Raw genomic sequence first — 13,142 nt, 5'->3', positions numbered from 1 at the left:
ATACATACATACATACATACATACATACATACATACATACATACATACATACATACATACATACATACATACATACATACATACATACATACATACATACATACATACATACACATCGGCGGTCACTCGTAGTCGAGTATGACGGTCCTCCTTCTTGGTCTTTGTGGGTCTTCAGGTGGTTGAAGAGGCCGATCCTGGACCCGATAACTCTGGTGCAGTGTGGACAGGGGAATGTAATGGTGGTGGGTTTGGGTTGGGCCTGCTTGGTGGGGGCTCTCTCCTTTCTGCGGTGCGTTTGTCTTGAGCGGCATGGTAGAGGTCAACGTTATATTGCGCGGCGCCGTCACGGACAAGGATTCTCCACGTCGTCCTGTCTGCGGCCTTGTCTTCCCAAGTTTTAAGGTTTATGTGACACTTCTTCAGGTTTGCTTTTATGTTGTCCTTGAACCTCTTCTTCTGACCTCCCGGGGCCCGCTTTCCTTCAGCGAGCTGGGAATAAAGAACTTGTTTTGGGAGGCGAGAGTCAGGCATGCGGATTACATGGCCAATCCATCTCAGTTGGTTTTGGGCAATGGTGGCAGTGATGGTAGGCAAGCCAGCCTCCTCCAGGACGCTGGTGTTGGTGCGTCGGCCCTTCCAGCTGATCCTGAGGATTTTCCGGAGGCATCTCTGATGGTAGGTCTCCAGTGCCCTTAAGTGCCTGCTGTATGTGGTCCAGGCTTCTGACACATACAGAAGGGTGGGGAGGACCACAGCTTTGTAGACCAGGATTTTGGTCTTTGCTTGGAGGTCACGATTCTCGAAGACTCGCTTCCGTAGCCTTGAGAAAGCCCCTCTGGCACAGCTGAGGCGATGGTCGATTTCATCAGCAATGGTGGCTTTAGATGACAGGAGGCTGCCAAGATAGGGGAAGTGGTCAACCTTTTCCAGTCGGATGTTATCAATAGAGATGTTTGGGGGGGCGGACAAGCAAACTGCAGTTTGGTAGTGGTTGGTGGAGGATTTGGGTCTTTTTTATATTAATGGCCAGACCAAGCTGTTTGTATGCCTTCGCGAAGGCAGACAGAATACTCTGTAGGTCTACTTCTGACAGGGCCACAAGGGCATTGTCGTCCGCATACTGCAGCTCCATGATGGATATGGTGGTGGTTTGACCTTTAGCCCTGAGTCGGTTGATGTTGAGGAGTTGGCCGTCAGTTCTGTACATGATTTTGACTCCGTGGGGTAGATGCTTGCTTGTATGGCGGAGGATAGCAGCAATAAAGATGGAAAATAGTGTTGGAGCGATGACGCATCCCTGTTTGACACCTGTGTCAACCCTGAAGGGTTCCGTCTCATCTCCACTGCCGCTGAGCACTGTGGCTGACATGTTATCATGCAGTAGTCTCAGTACTCGGATGTATTTGTCTGGGCAGCCAATCTTGGATAGAACCAGCCAAAGGGCCTGACGGTTAACTGAATCGAAGGCTTTGGTGAGGTCTATGAAGGCCATGTATAGTGGTTGATTTTGTTCCCGGCATTTTTCTTGCAGTTGTCGAGCAATGAAAACCATGTCTGTGGTGCCTCTGCTTGGGCGAAATCCACTCTGAGACTCAGGAAGGATGATTTCTGACAGGGGGGTGAGTCTGTTGGCCAGAACCCGAGCGAGGGCTTTCCCTATGGTGGAGTTTCCTGCATGAACTATCACTTCTGCTACTCCAGGCTTCCATTCCACTAACTTCTCGTCCATTTGTCTACACTGCTGCTGATCTTCATCATTTCAACAATAATCACCGTCTCCCTGCTGCTGCTGCCTCAGCTGCCAGCAAGGCTGGGATCCTCCGCCGTCGCCGCTACATCCACCGTAGCTCCGGACTATCTTTTAAACGACATTTCCCTGATGGCTCACCCATCCCCTCTTTCTGGACTAACTCTCGCCCCCCCGTCACCCCCACCTTCCGTACTGTGAACTTCAACAATCTCCGTTCCCCCACCCCCGCTCCTTCATCCATCACCCTTGCACTGCTGAACTGTCGCTCCCTCTCCAACAAATCACTAGTTATTTTCGAACTAATATTGGACAATAATTTGGATCTGCTCCTTCTCTGTGAAACATGGCAACAGCCCCTGGACTATTTTTCTCTCAACCAAGCCACTCCATTTAACTACAGCTACATCGCTAAACCCCGCCTCTCTGGGCGAGGAGGTGGTATTGCTGTCATCCATAAGCGGTCCCTATCAATCACTGAATTGGACCTCAACCTCCCATCTATTTCATCCTTTGAATATCTCGCTTTTTCCCTCCCCAACTCTACTACTGCTGTTCTTATCTACCGCCCCCCCAAGTCACATCCGTCTTTTCTCTCTGAACTCTCTGAACTTCTCACCATCGTATCCTCAGTCTCCTATTGCCTCCTACTAATCGGTGACTTCAATATCCACATCAACCAGCCAGCTGCTCCACTGACGTCTGACTTCATCTCCATTCTGGACTGCTTTCATCTCACCCAGCACATCAACTTCCCCACCCACACCAAAGGCCACACTCTGGATATAGTATGCTCCTCCTTTCCACTCACATCCAACCCCCGTCCTCTCACCTTTCCACTGTCAGATCATCTCTGCATCCTCTTCTCCGCCCCTCTACCCTCGCCTCATAAATCCACAAAGCGCACCATCTTCTACCGCAACATCAAGACTGTAAACCCAATCACGCTTTGCCAGCTCTTATCCTCTGCTCTTCCCTCCGACCCCACTTCTCCCTCCCCTGATGACCTTGCCACCACGCTCAACAACATCCTTTCTGACTCCCTTGATTCCCTAGCCCCCTGGAAAACCTCCTCTGTTACATTCACTAACTCTGCCCCTTGGTACACACCGGAACTCCGCACCATGAAACAAACTGGCCGTCAACTCGAACGCCTCTACAAAAGAACCCGCCTCACCATCCATGCCGAAACCTTTAAACAACACATCTCCTCCTATCGTGATGCTCTTCTCGCTGCCAAATCTGCTTACTTCTCATCTCTCATTAATAACACCAACCGAAACCCCCGCATACTGTTCTCCACCATCAACAAATTGCTCCAGCCACCGGTTACTAAGCCACCATCCTCACCCGCCCTCTGTAACTCCTTCCTTGTCAACTTTAACAACAAAATCGCCCAAATCAACAGTTCTCTGACCGACACCATCAATAACTCCCCCTCCCCTGCCCTCCTGCCCCCCCTTCCTGACCGCCCGCCCTTTCCCTCTCTCACTGCCTTCTCCCTTGTTGACTCCTCCACTATCCTAGACACCATTACCTCATCCAAGACAACCACCTGCTCTCTTGACCCTCTTCCAACGACCTTAACTAAGGCCTGCCTCCCTGTCCTCCTCCCCTATCTCACCACTCTTTTTAATCAGTCTTTATCCCTAGGCCACCTTCCCACTGTCTATAAACTTGCAGCCATCACCCCCATCCTCAAAAAGCCCACCTTGGACCCACTCAACCTCTCCAACTACCGTCCCATCTCCAACCTTTCATTCCTTTCCAAAACCCTTGAACGCATTGTCTCCGCCCAACTCCACACCCATCTCCAGTCCAACAACCTCTATGAACCCTTCCAGTCCGGATTCCGCCCACTTCACAGCACTGAAACAGCTCTAGTTAAAGTCACCAACGATCTCATTTCTGCAGACTCTGGTGCCCTCAACATCCTACTACTACTTGACCTTAGCGCAGCCTTTGACACTGTGAACCATTCCATCCTCCTCCAAAGGTTGCGCCAACTAGGTGTTGAGGGCACTGCACTCGACTGGCTCACCTCCTACCTCACCAACAGAAACCAGTTCATCTCTCTCTCCGGTCACACATCCATCCTCTCCCCAGTTACACAAGGGGTCCCCCAAGGCTCAGTTCTTGGCCCCCTCCTATTCATCTGTTACCTCTTTCCCCTTGGTACTGTCATCCGCAAACTCAATCTGGACTTCCACTGCTACGCTGATGACACCCAGATCTATATACGTACGACACCAACCAGTAACCCTTCCCTCACCCATCTTGAAACCTGCATCTCTACAATAAAAGCATGGCTGACCCACAACTTTCTCAAACTCAACAGTGACAAAACAGAGCTCCTCCTCATAGGCACTAAATCCTCCCTTAATAAAACTGGATCCATCACACTCACCATTGACTCCTCAAACATCACTCCTTCCCCTCTGGCACGCAATCTTGGCGTTATTTTCGACCCCACACTGTCCTTTCAACCTCATGTTAGCTCAGTTGTCAAGACCTCCTACTTCCACCTCCGACGCATCGCTAAAATCCGGCACTGCCTTTCTCTCCCTGCCGCTGAATCTCTCATCCATGCCTTCATCTCATCCCGGCTTGACTACTGCAACTCCCTTCTCACTGGAATCACTGCTCACTCACTCCATAGACTTCAACTAGTCCAAAACTCTGCTGCCCGCCTCCTTACCCACACCCGGTCCCGTGAACACATCACTCCTGTTCTCCACTCTCTTCACTGGCTCCCCATGAAGGAGCGTATCATCTTCAAGATACTCCTCCTCACCTTCAAAGCCCTTCACCACCTGGCTCCCACTTACCTATCCGACCTGCTTGTCCCCTACTGCCCCAACCGTCCCCTCCGATCCTCCAATACTTCACCTCTGACAGTCCCAAAATCCAAACTCAAATCCTTCGGTGACAGAGCCTTCTCCTGCACATCACCCCAACTCTGAAACTCTCTCCCCCAGTCTGTCTGTGACTCACCCACACTCCCCATATTTAAGTCCCGTCTAAAAACTTACCTCTTCTCCCAAGCTTATGACCTCCCCTATCCATAACTGGTTTCCTCTTCTTAAGTTTATCCGATTGTTTCCTCCCCAATCATGTATGTCTTTGCCTTGTTCCCTGTAAGCGTCTTTGGGTTCTTGAAAAGCGCTATACAAATTTAATGAAATATTATTGTTATTATTAGAGGAGAGAAATGCCACGGTAATTCCTGCAGTCTGCTTTGTCTCCTTTCTTGAATACGGGGACGATTAAGGCATCTCTGAGCTGCGCAGAGATTTCCTCTTCTTCCCAGGTCTTAAGAAGCAGGGCATGGATGTGCCTGAGAAGGTCGGGTCCGCCTTTCTTCAAGACCTCTGCTGGAATTCCATCGGGCCCAACACCCTTGTTGTTCCTCATCTTCCCAATGGCATCCTGCAGCTCGTTCAGGCTGGGTGGCTCTCCCATGCTTTCAGCTGTGGGCTGTTGTGGTAGTTGATCAAGAGCCTCCATCTCAGGTGTAGTGTCCCTGTTTAAGAGGTCCTCGTAGTGTTCTTTCCACCTGTTTGCAATTGCCTCCTTGTCCTTCAGCAGCAGGCCATCCTTTGAGCGAAGGGGGGTTAGGCAGCGGTGGCTGGGACCATACACCGCTCTTGTGGCATCAAAGAAGCCTCTCGTGTCTCCAGAGTCAGCAAGCTGCTCGATCTCCAGAGCCTTCTTTGTCCACCATTGGTTCTTCAGTTTCCTAACCTGTGTTTGGACGGCTGCCTTCGCTTTGACATGAGCTACTCTTTTCACCTTGCAGTGGATGTCATTTTGCCAGGTGATGAAAGCTTGCCGCTTGTTGTTAATTAGCTGCTGGATCTCAGTGTCATTCTCATCAAACCAGTCTTGATGCGTCCGGTTTTTGTGCCCGAGGTTTTTTTTGCAGGTGTTCATTATGGTAGTCGAAAGTGTGCTCCAGTGTGTTTCAGTATCCTCTGGGTAGTGGTTGGGCAGCGCTGCACTAAGAGCCTTCTGCAGCTGTTGTTGGTAGGCGGTGTCATTCAACAGCTCGATGTTTATTCTTGGCCGGCATTGTCTTTTCTGCATCCGTTTTTTCCGCATTAGGCGGATGGACATGATGGAGCGAATGAGGCGATGGTCGGTCCAGCAGTCGTCTGCACTGGTCATTGCTCTGGTGTTTAGCGGACAATGACATAGTCGATGAGATGCCACAGTTTGGAGCGAGGATGCATCCAAGATGTTTGGAACTTGGTTTTTTGACGGAAAAGTGTGTTGGTGATGACCAGGTTGTGTTCTGAGCACTTGGTTAGTAGTAATGTGCCATTAGAGTTTGTGTTTCCAACCCCTTCTCGTCCCAGCGTACCCCTCCATAGGTGGTGGTTTCGTCCCACTTTGGCGTTGAAGTCTCCAAGCAGGATCAGCTTATCCTCCTTGGGGACTTCCGATAGGACTTTGTCTAGGTCAGCGTAGAAGGCCTCCTTATCTTTGTCCTGTGCATCAAGTGTTGGTGCATAGGCACTAATGACCGTGGCCATCTGATTGTTGGCAAGCATCAGGCGTATGGTCATTAGGCGCTTGTTAATGCCCACAGGGAGTTCAAAGTCAAAGTCAAAGTCTGCTTTATTGTCAACGTCTTCACATGCCGAGACACACAAAGACATCGAAATTACGTTTTCCCTATCCCACGGTGACAAGACATATTACACGATAGACATACAAGTAAACGACGCAATATAAAAAACAAGAAGGCACAAACAATAAATAATAAGAGTAATAATAAATAATAAATAAACAGATAACACAACAAATAAGAGCCAGTGTGCATACAGACAGTAAAAGTACAGGACGCTATGCAGAACGGGGAAGCGAGTTCAGGATCCTGACAGCCTGGAGCCTTTTCATGGAGGTGGTTGATGAGGCGGTTCTTGATAGCAAAACCCACACCAATCTGTCCCGCTTTGCAAAAAGTTTGAACACCCTTGCCCTACATGGATGCGCAAGGTGTTGTGTTGGGTTCTTTTACAAATAAAGACTGCCGCTTTGAGTTCACGGGGAGCCAGGCTCTTTATTCACTGTACATAGCCTGCCCTCTAGCGGTAATAAATGTGATCTACAATGCAATGGATGACACCACACAATATAGGTTTTAAACTCGGGTCTGTTTCAATGTCGGAGTTGAAACTAGTGTTCTGTACTCAGAATCGTTTTCTTGATGTTAGAATTGTTTTCTTGATGTTAGAAAGTTAAGTGTACGTAAACTAATTTATTGAACGTATACGCTATGCTAAGAAATTTTTTCTATGTAAAGAAACATACACAAGCAGTTATTTGTCCTTCAGAAGCGAACTGGAACTTTATTTTGAAATGCACCGGAGGTTGTGCATATCTTCGTTAAAGTGACTAGACAACTAATGCGCTTGAGAGACGTTATAACTCATAACTCGCGTCATCCTGGTGAATCTCACGGAAGCAATTGCTGTAAATTATCATTCGTTTTGTAGGATAACTTTATTACTGTTTATAAGAAGAATACTGGGGAGGAAACTAAGTGTTTTTGTTCTTTTCATTTGCAGTTTCACTCGTTGTGTTTTACACTGGAATGCGGAAATAAAGGGAGCAAGACGCTCTGAATTATGGCTCAGGTGCTTGATACATGAGTTTGGCTTGCTGATGAACTGTGATAACGTACACGAAGTACATAACGCACAGGGAGATCAGGACAACTAGCTTGCAGTTTCCGAATGCCCTACGTGATGAGTGTTGTGAAAATTTGCTTTAATGATTGAAGTGCAAAAAAAAAAAAAAAATGCTTACAGCACCTGGTATTCCCAGGGGGGTCTCCAGCTCAGCTTCCGAGATCGGGCGTTCTCAGGGTAGTATGGCCATAATTGGTCTCAAATTTTTGCATTTTATAGACACAATCACCCCTGAAACCCATGCCAAGCAGCAACGGTACTTGATGGCTGTTGTAAAGGTTTCCTAACACATTTGACGTGCAAAAAAAAAAAGCTTTCAGCACCTGATATTCCCTGACGGTCTCCCATCCATGTCACAACCAGGTCCGGAACAGGCTTTCTCCCAAGACTTTTGGTGTTTCATGGAAACATGGCTGTCATGAAAAGTTATTGACATTTTTTATGCGGTAGCACGAATTTGTCGTTGCGACCTGCATTTTGCTGTTTTAAAGTAAATGTCATGAAAAGGGGGAAAACACTACACGGAAGCGCAATCTGTTGTGATGGGTATACATTTTTGTTGAACCAAATCTGGCCCGCTTTGCAAAAAGTTCGAACACCCTTGCCCTACAACCTACATGGAAGCGCAATGTGTTGTGGTGGGTTCTTTTACAAATAAAGTCTGCTGCTTTGAGTTCACAGGGAGCCAGCCTCTTTATTTACTGGACATAGTCTGCTCTCTAGCGGTTAGAAATATTAACTACAATGCTATGGGTGATGCCACACAATATAGGTTTCAAACTCGGTGTAACTGCCGAAGTATACATGCAATTCTATCTTTCGCCACTAAGTCCATGTAGTGATTTGGGACTCCAAATTTAGCTCTAGGAGTGGCACGTGCAAAGGTCGGTTTTTATCTTCTGATGTCATTAAAATGTGCATCTAATTTATTAAAATTGTGTTGTGTCATGTGATTAACAGCAGTTAATGGGTGAGTTGTCAAATAAGACATGGTCTTTTTCCCCTTTAACAACAGACTCCAAGCCTGGAGAATAGAGAAGCATCTGTATTAAAAACTGACTGAACTCCACAAGGTACAGATTGATTCAAGACTGTCTTGAGTTATCTTTGGAAATTGGTGGTTTGAAGATACAGTAATCCCTCGCTACATCGCGGTACGTTTATTGTGCTTTCACTACATCGCAGATATTTTTTCCAAATTAAAAAAAATATATAATTCAAAATAAAACTTCTAATTTGGGGAATTATGGCACGAAAGTTGCCCACACGCCAGCAGAAGTCAGGGAGTGCCCACACAATTGCAGTGCGGACACTCGTACCTTTTTATAAAAAAAAAATGTTATAATAAGAGTTTTAAAAACATATTTACATCACCCATCTTCACTCCGGTGAACATCCAGGGATTGGACATCGAGGTAGTGGAGAACTACAAATTCCTGGGTGTTCGCCTTAACAACAAACTGGACTGGACTGATCACACCCACGCCCTGTACAAAAAGGGCCAGAGTCGCCTCCACCTGCTGAGGAGACTGAGGTCCTTCGGTGTGTGCAGGGCTCTCCTCCGGACCTTCTATGACTCTGTGGTGGCCTCAGCCATCCTCTATGCCAGGGGTGGGCAAACTACGGCCCGCGGGCCACATCCGGCCCACGGGACCGTTTAATCCGGCCCGCCAACCCTGAACAAATTGTATTAAACATTTTTTTTTTTGGTCATTTTGCCTGCAATGACTGCGTTTTCCCAGTAGATGGCGAAGCGCTCGCCTGCGCATTTACTACCGGAAGCCGTGTCAGAAAGCTCGGTGCACACTCACAAGTGCGTGTACGTACTCAGTAGTACGGACTTGGCGCACTCTCGCTCTATTCGTATCAGTCCCGAATTTAGAGCGTGGGCTTTGACAACAGCATTCTTATAATTTGCGCGCTGAGCTTTCAGATGCAGTTTTGCGCTACAGCCATCCACAAACCTTCCCCTGGAATCCTTCCATTAAAATGAGTGGCCCGAAAAAAAGAAGTGAGTACCGAATGTTAAAAAAGAGTGGCCAATTTGGCTCGACGTACGCGACGTGACGTTCAGCCACATGAACGTCAACATCAACCCGTCACAGATCAAGGTAAACGGACCAACACCTCGGATCTCGCCTAAGAATTGCCACAACAAATTTTACTCCAGACTATGACGCACTAGCAAAAAACGGACACCAACAACACTGTTCCCACTGAAAATGAACGGGAGGCTCTCAAGTTTATTGTAAAAAAATGCATTTTGAATATGATTTGTACACATAGCAGGGATTGAAACTAGCGACCATTCTCATTTTCAAACAATGCAGGATGCTCAAGGACATTGATGCACCACCTATTTGCGACTAATCTTAACCTGTAAAATTCTTAAGGCTTACTTTAAGGAAGTGTTTCCCGTTTCCTCACCTCTGTTACCAGGTGTTTGCGAGTTAAAACTCTGCTCTGATTTTCAGATACCCCTCACCGTGTTGCTGTTTTGATTACTTTATTTGGATGTATGCTTTCACCGATTCTTCAAGAGGATATATTTGGTCAGAATGTTTGCCGTTTGATGTGATCTCATAAGATAAACATCTTTCATTAATCTGACCTGCAGGCATTGAAGTGATGGAGATTGTTATTCATAATAACAGTGTCGTATTTTATGAGAATCACTGATAGCAGTTTTTTAGTGAATTATTATTTTTTTTAATGCTGTTAATAAATGCATTTGTTTTCAAAAAACTTGTTTGGAATATCCATGCTTTACTACCTACTAAAGGCCAAGATCTTTTATGCAATGACCTTTACAGGTCGCTTATATGACTTCACACAACGCCTACGTCCATCTGCTCCTGGTCCGGCCCTCCGGTCCAAATTTAGAACCCAGTTCGGCCCGCGAGTCAAAAAGTTTGCCCACCCCTGCTCTATGCAGTGGTCTGCTGGGGTGGGGGTAGTACTGACCGGGACAGGGGGAGACTGAATAAGTGAGTCAGTAGAGCGAGCTCTGTTCTGGGCTGTCCCCTGGACTCCATTGAGGTTGTGGGTGAGAGGAGGATGTTGATTAAGCTAAATCCGTCATGGACAACACCTCTCACTCCCTCCATGAGATTGCGCGGTACCTAAGCAGCTTCTTTAGCGGCAGACTTTTACAACATGAGTGGCACCTGATAAAATGAATGTGTTTCGTCTCTACTCGCGGCACTTGTGTTTGTCCTTGTCTGTTATTTACCCTTTTTTAAGATTTTGGCACTTGTATTATTCTTGCACTCATATGCGCTGCTATGACAAGTGAATTTCCCCGCTGTGGGATGAATAAATCATCATCATCACCTTATTATAAAAAGAAATTATAATAATAAAAGCTGTTCTAAAAACGTATTTACACTATGTGTTAAGAATTCTCCATGTTATGTTATTCAGTCGTGCTTTGATTTGAGGTAGGGTGTCACAACTCGTCCCCGATCGTGTCCATATTGTCATAGTTTCTGTCCGTGTGTCTGTGTGCTCGCCCCTCCCTCCCCTCCTGTGTGCCCATGATCAATGTGATCTTCCTCACCTGCCTCTTGTTACCTGTCGCGTATTTAAGTCCTGTCTGCGTCATACTTTTTTGGGCAAACTAGAATGAAGTGTAATTCCACATCCACTTAATGGGTGGAAGTGGCACGCTTATTTTCAGAGGTCTCGCAGGGAGCTATGGTATTTTTGCACCAAACAAGAGCACACAGCACAGAGCAGGAGATGTAAAAGTTCAACGAACAAACTCTTCAGCAACACAATGGAAAAATATTTGACAGGGATGAAAAGAAAGGCGGAGAGCCACGCAGATAATGAGACAAACGTAAGTCTCCCGAAAGCCAAGACGAGGAAATATGACGAAGCGTATGTAGCGCTTGGCTTCACTGTTACTACGGTGGGAGACGAGGAAAGACCGGTATGTTTACTGTGTCTAGAAATGTTGGCAGCAGACCGCATGAAGCAGAGAAAATTAAGGCGGCACTTACAGACATTGCACCCCAATCACGCTGATATCCCGCTTAAATTTTTTCAGTGAAAATGTGCCGAATATTTCCAACAATCGTCCTGCTTTATCAGTGCTACTTCAGTAAACTAGCGAGGACTGTTAGTATAAAGTGGCATACCAAATTGCTCAGTGCAAAAACCCCCACACCATAGCAGAGGAGCTCATATTGCCTGCAGCATTAGACATGGTCTCTGTCATGCTGGACGACGTAAGCGCTGCAAAATTAAAAACTGTCCCTTTGTCCAATGATACAGTCGCCAGACGTATAAATGACGTTGCCAACCATCTCAAAGAACAGCTGGTAGAGAAACTCAAAGGCAAACGTTTTGCCTTACAGTTTGATGAAGCAACTGACAGCAACAAAGACTGTTTATTTATTGCTTATGTACGTTTTGACATGACAAACTCCCTGTGCGAGTATCTACTTTTTTGTAAATATGTCAGGGACAGAGCCACAGCTGAAGAGCTATTCAAAATGCTGGACTGCTTTCTGACTGAGAATGGGCTTAAGTGGGAGAACTGCATTGGTGTTTGCAGTGATGGTGCAAAGACCATGGCAGGAATGAAAAAAAGGACTTCGGGCACTCATCAAGAAGGCATCACCTAATGTTGAGCAGACACACTGTGTTATACACAGGGAAGCTCTGGCATCAAGGAAACTTTCCTCTGAATTAAGTGAGGTCATGAGTGACATTCTAGGTGTTGCCAATTTTATAAAGACTAGACCACTAAAAACGAGTCTTCTCACTATCTGTGAGATGGGATCTGAACATCAAGCTGTGCTGTTTCACAGTGAAGCAAGGTGGCTGTCACGAGGAAAAGTCTTGTCCAGAGGTTTTGAGCTCAGAGAGCAGATAAGAATGTTTTTGGAACAGGAGCACAAGCATGAAGTCGCAGAAAAATGTAGTAATGAGAACTTCCTTGCAAAACTGGCCAACCTGAGTGACCTATTTAAAAAGCTAAATGAACTAAATCTACAGCTTCAAGGGAAAGATAAACACCTCCCTCAGGTCACAGACAAGATCAGCTCTTTCACTTGAACGCTAGCAATGTGGGACAGGCGACTTGATGAAGGAAATACTGATTCATTCAAGAACCTGCATGAATCTGTTGACACTACTGTCAGTGATTCTCCATACATATTAAGGAGCATATTTCTTCACTGATGGGATTCTTTAAAAAGTACTTCCCCGAAAACAGTTCCCAATATGATAGGGTGAGAGATCCTTTCAACGCACCAGCTCCAACTGGTTTCAGCTCTGCAGAAGAGAACCAGTTCATTGATATGACGTCTGACTCCACATTGAGACTGAGGTTCACATCACAGATGCGGAGTGAATTCTGGCTGAATGTAGAGAGGCAGTATCCACTCTTAGGCCAGAGGGCTATGGGCATTCTTCTTCAACATCAACATCTTATCTTTGTGTGACTGGCTTCTCTGCTGTTGCTGCTTTAAAGAGCAAGTACAGGTCCCAGCTAAACATTCCAGCTCAAACATAATTGAGAAGCACTGGTCTAACCTAACAAAATATGTACACATAGCTGTTGCTCTCTCTTCGCTCTACATGTTGAACGGAAGCTGTGATGTACCGAAGTCAAATTCCTTGTTTGGCACGCTCAGACATGGTGAATAAAAACTCTTAAATCTTGAATCTTCAGTGCCTTATACATGTTA

The sequence above is a fragment of the Syngnathus typhle genome, linkage group LG8, assembly GCF_033458585.1.
Source record: "Syngnathus typhle isolate RoL2023-S1 ecotype Sweden linkage group LG8, RoL_Styp_1.0, whole genome shotgun sequence".
NCBI classification, from domain to species: Eukaryota; Metazoa; Chordata; class Actinopteri; order Syngnathiformes; family Syngnathidae; genus Syngnathus; species Syngnathus typhle.
The sequence above is the reverse complement of the archived record's forward strand: the minus strand, read 5'-3'. Positions refer to the sequence as shown.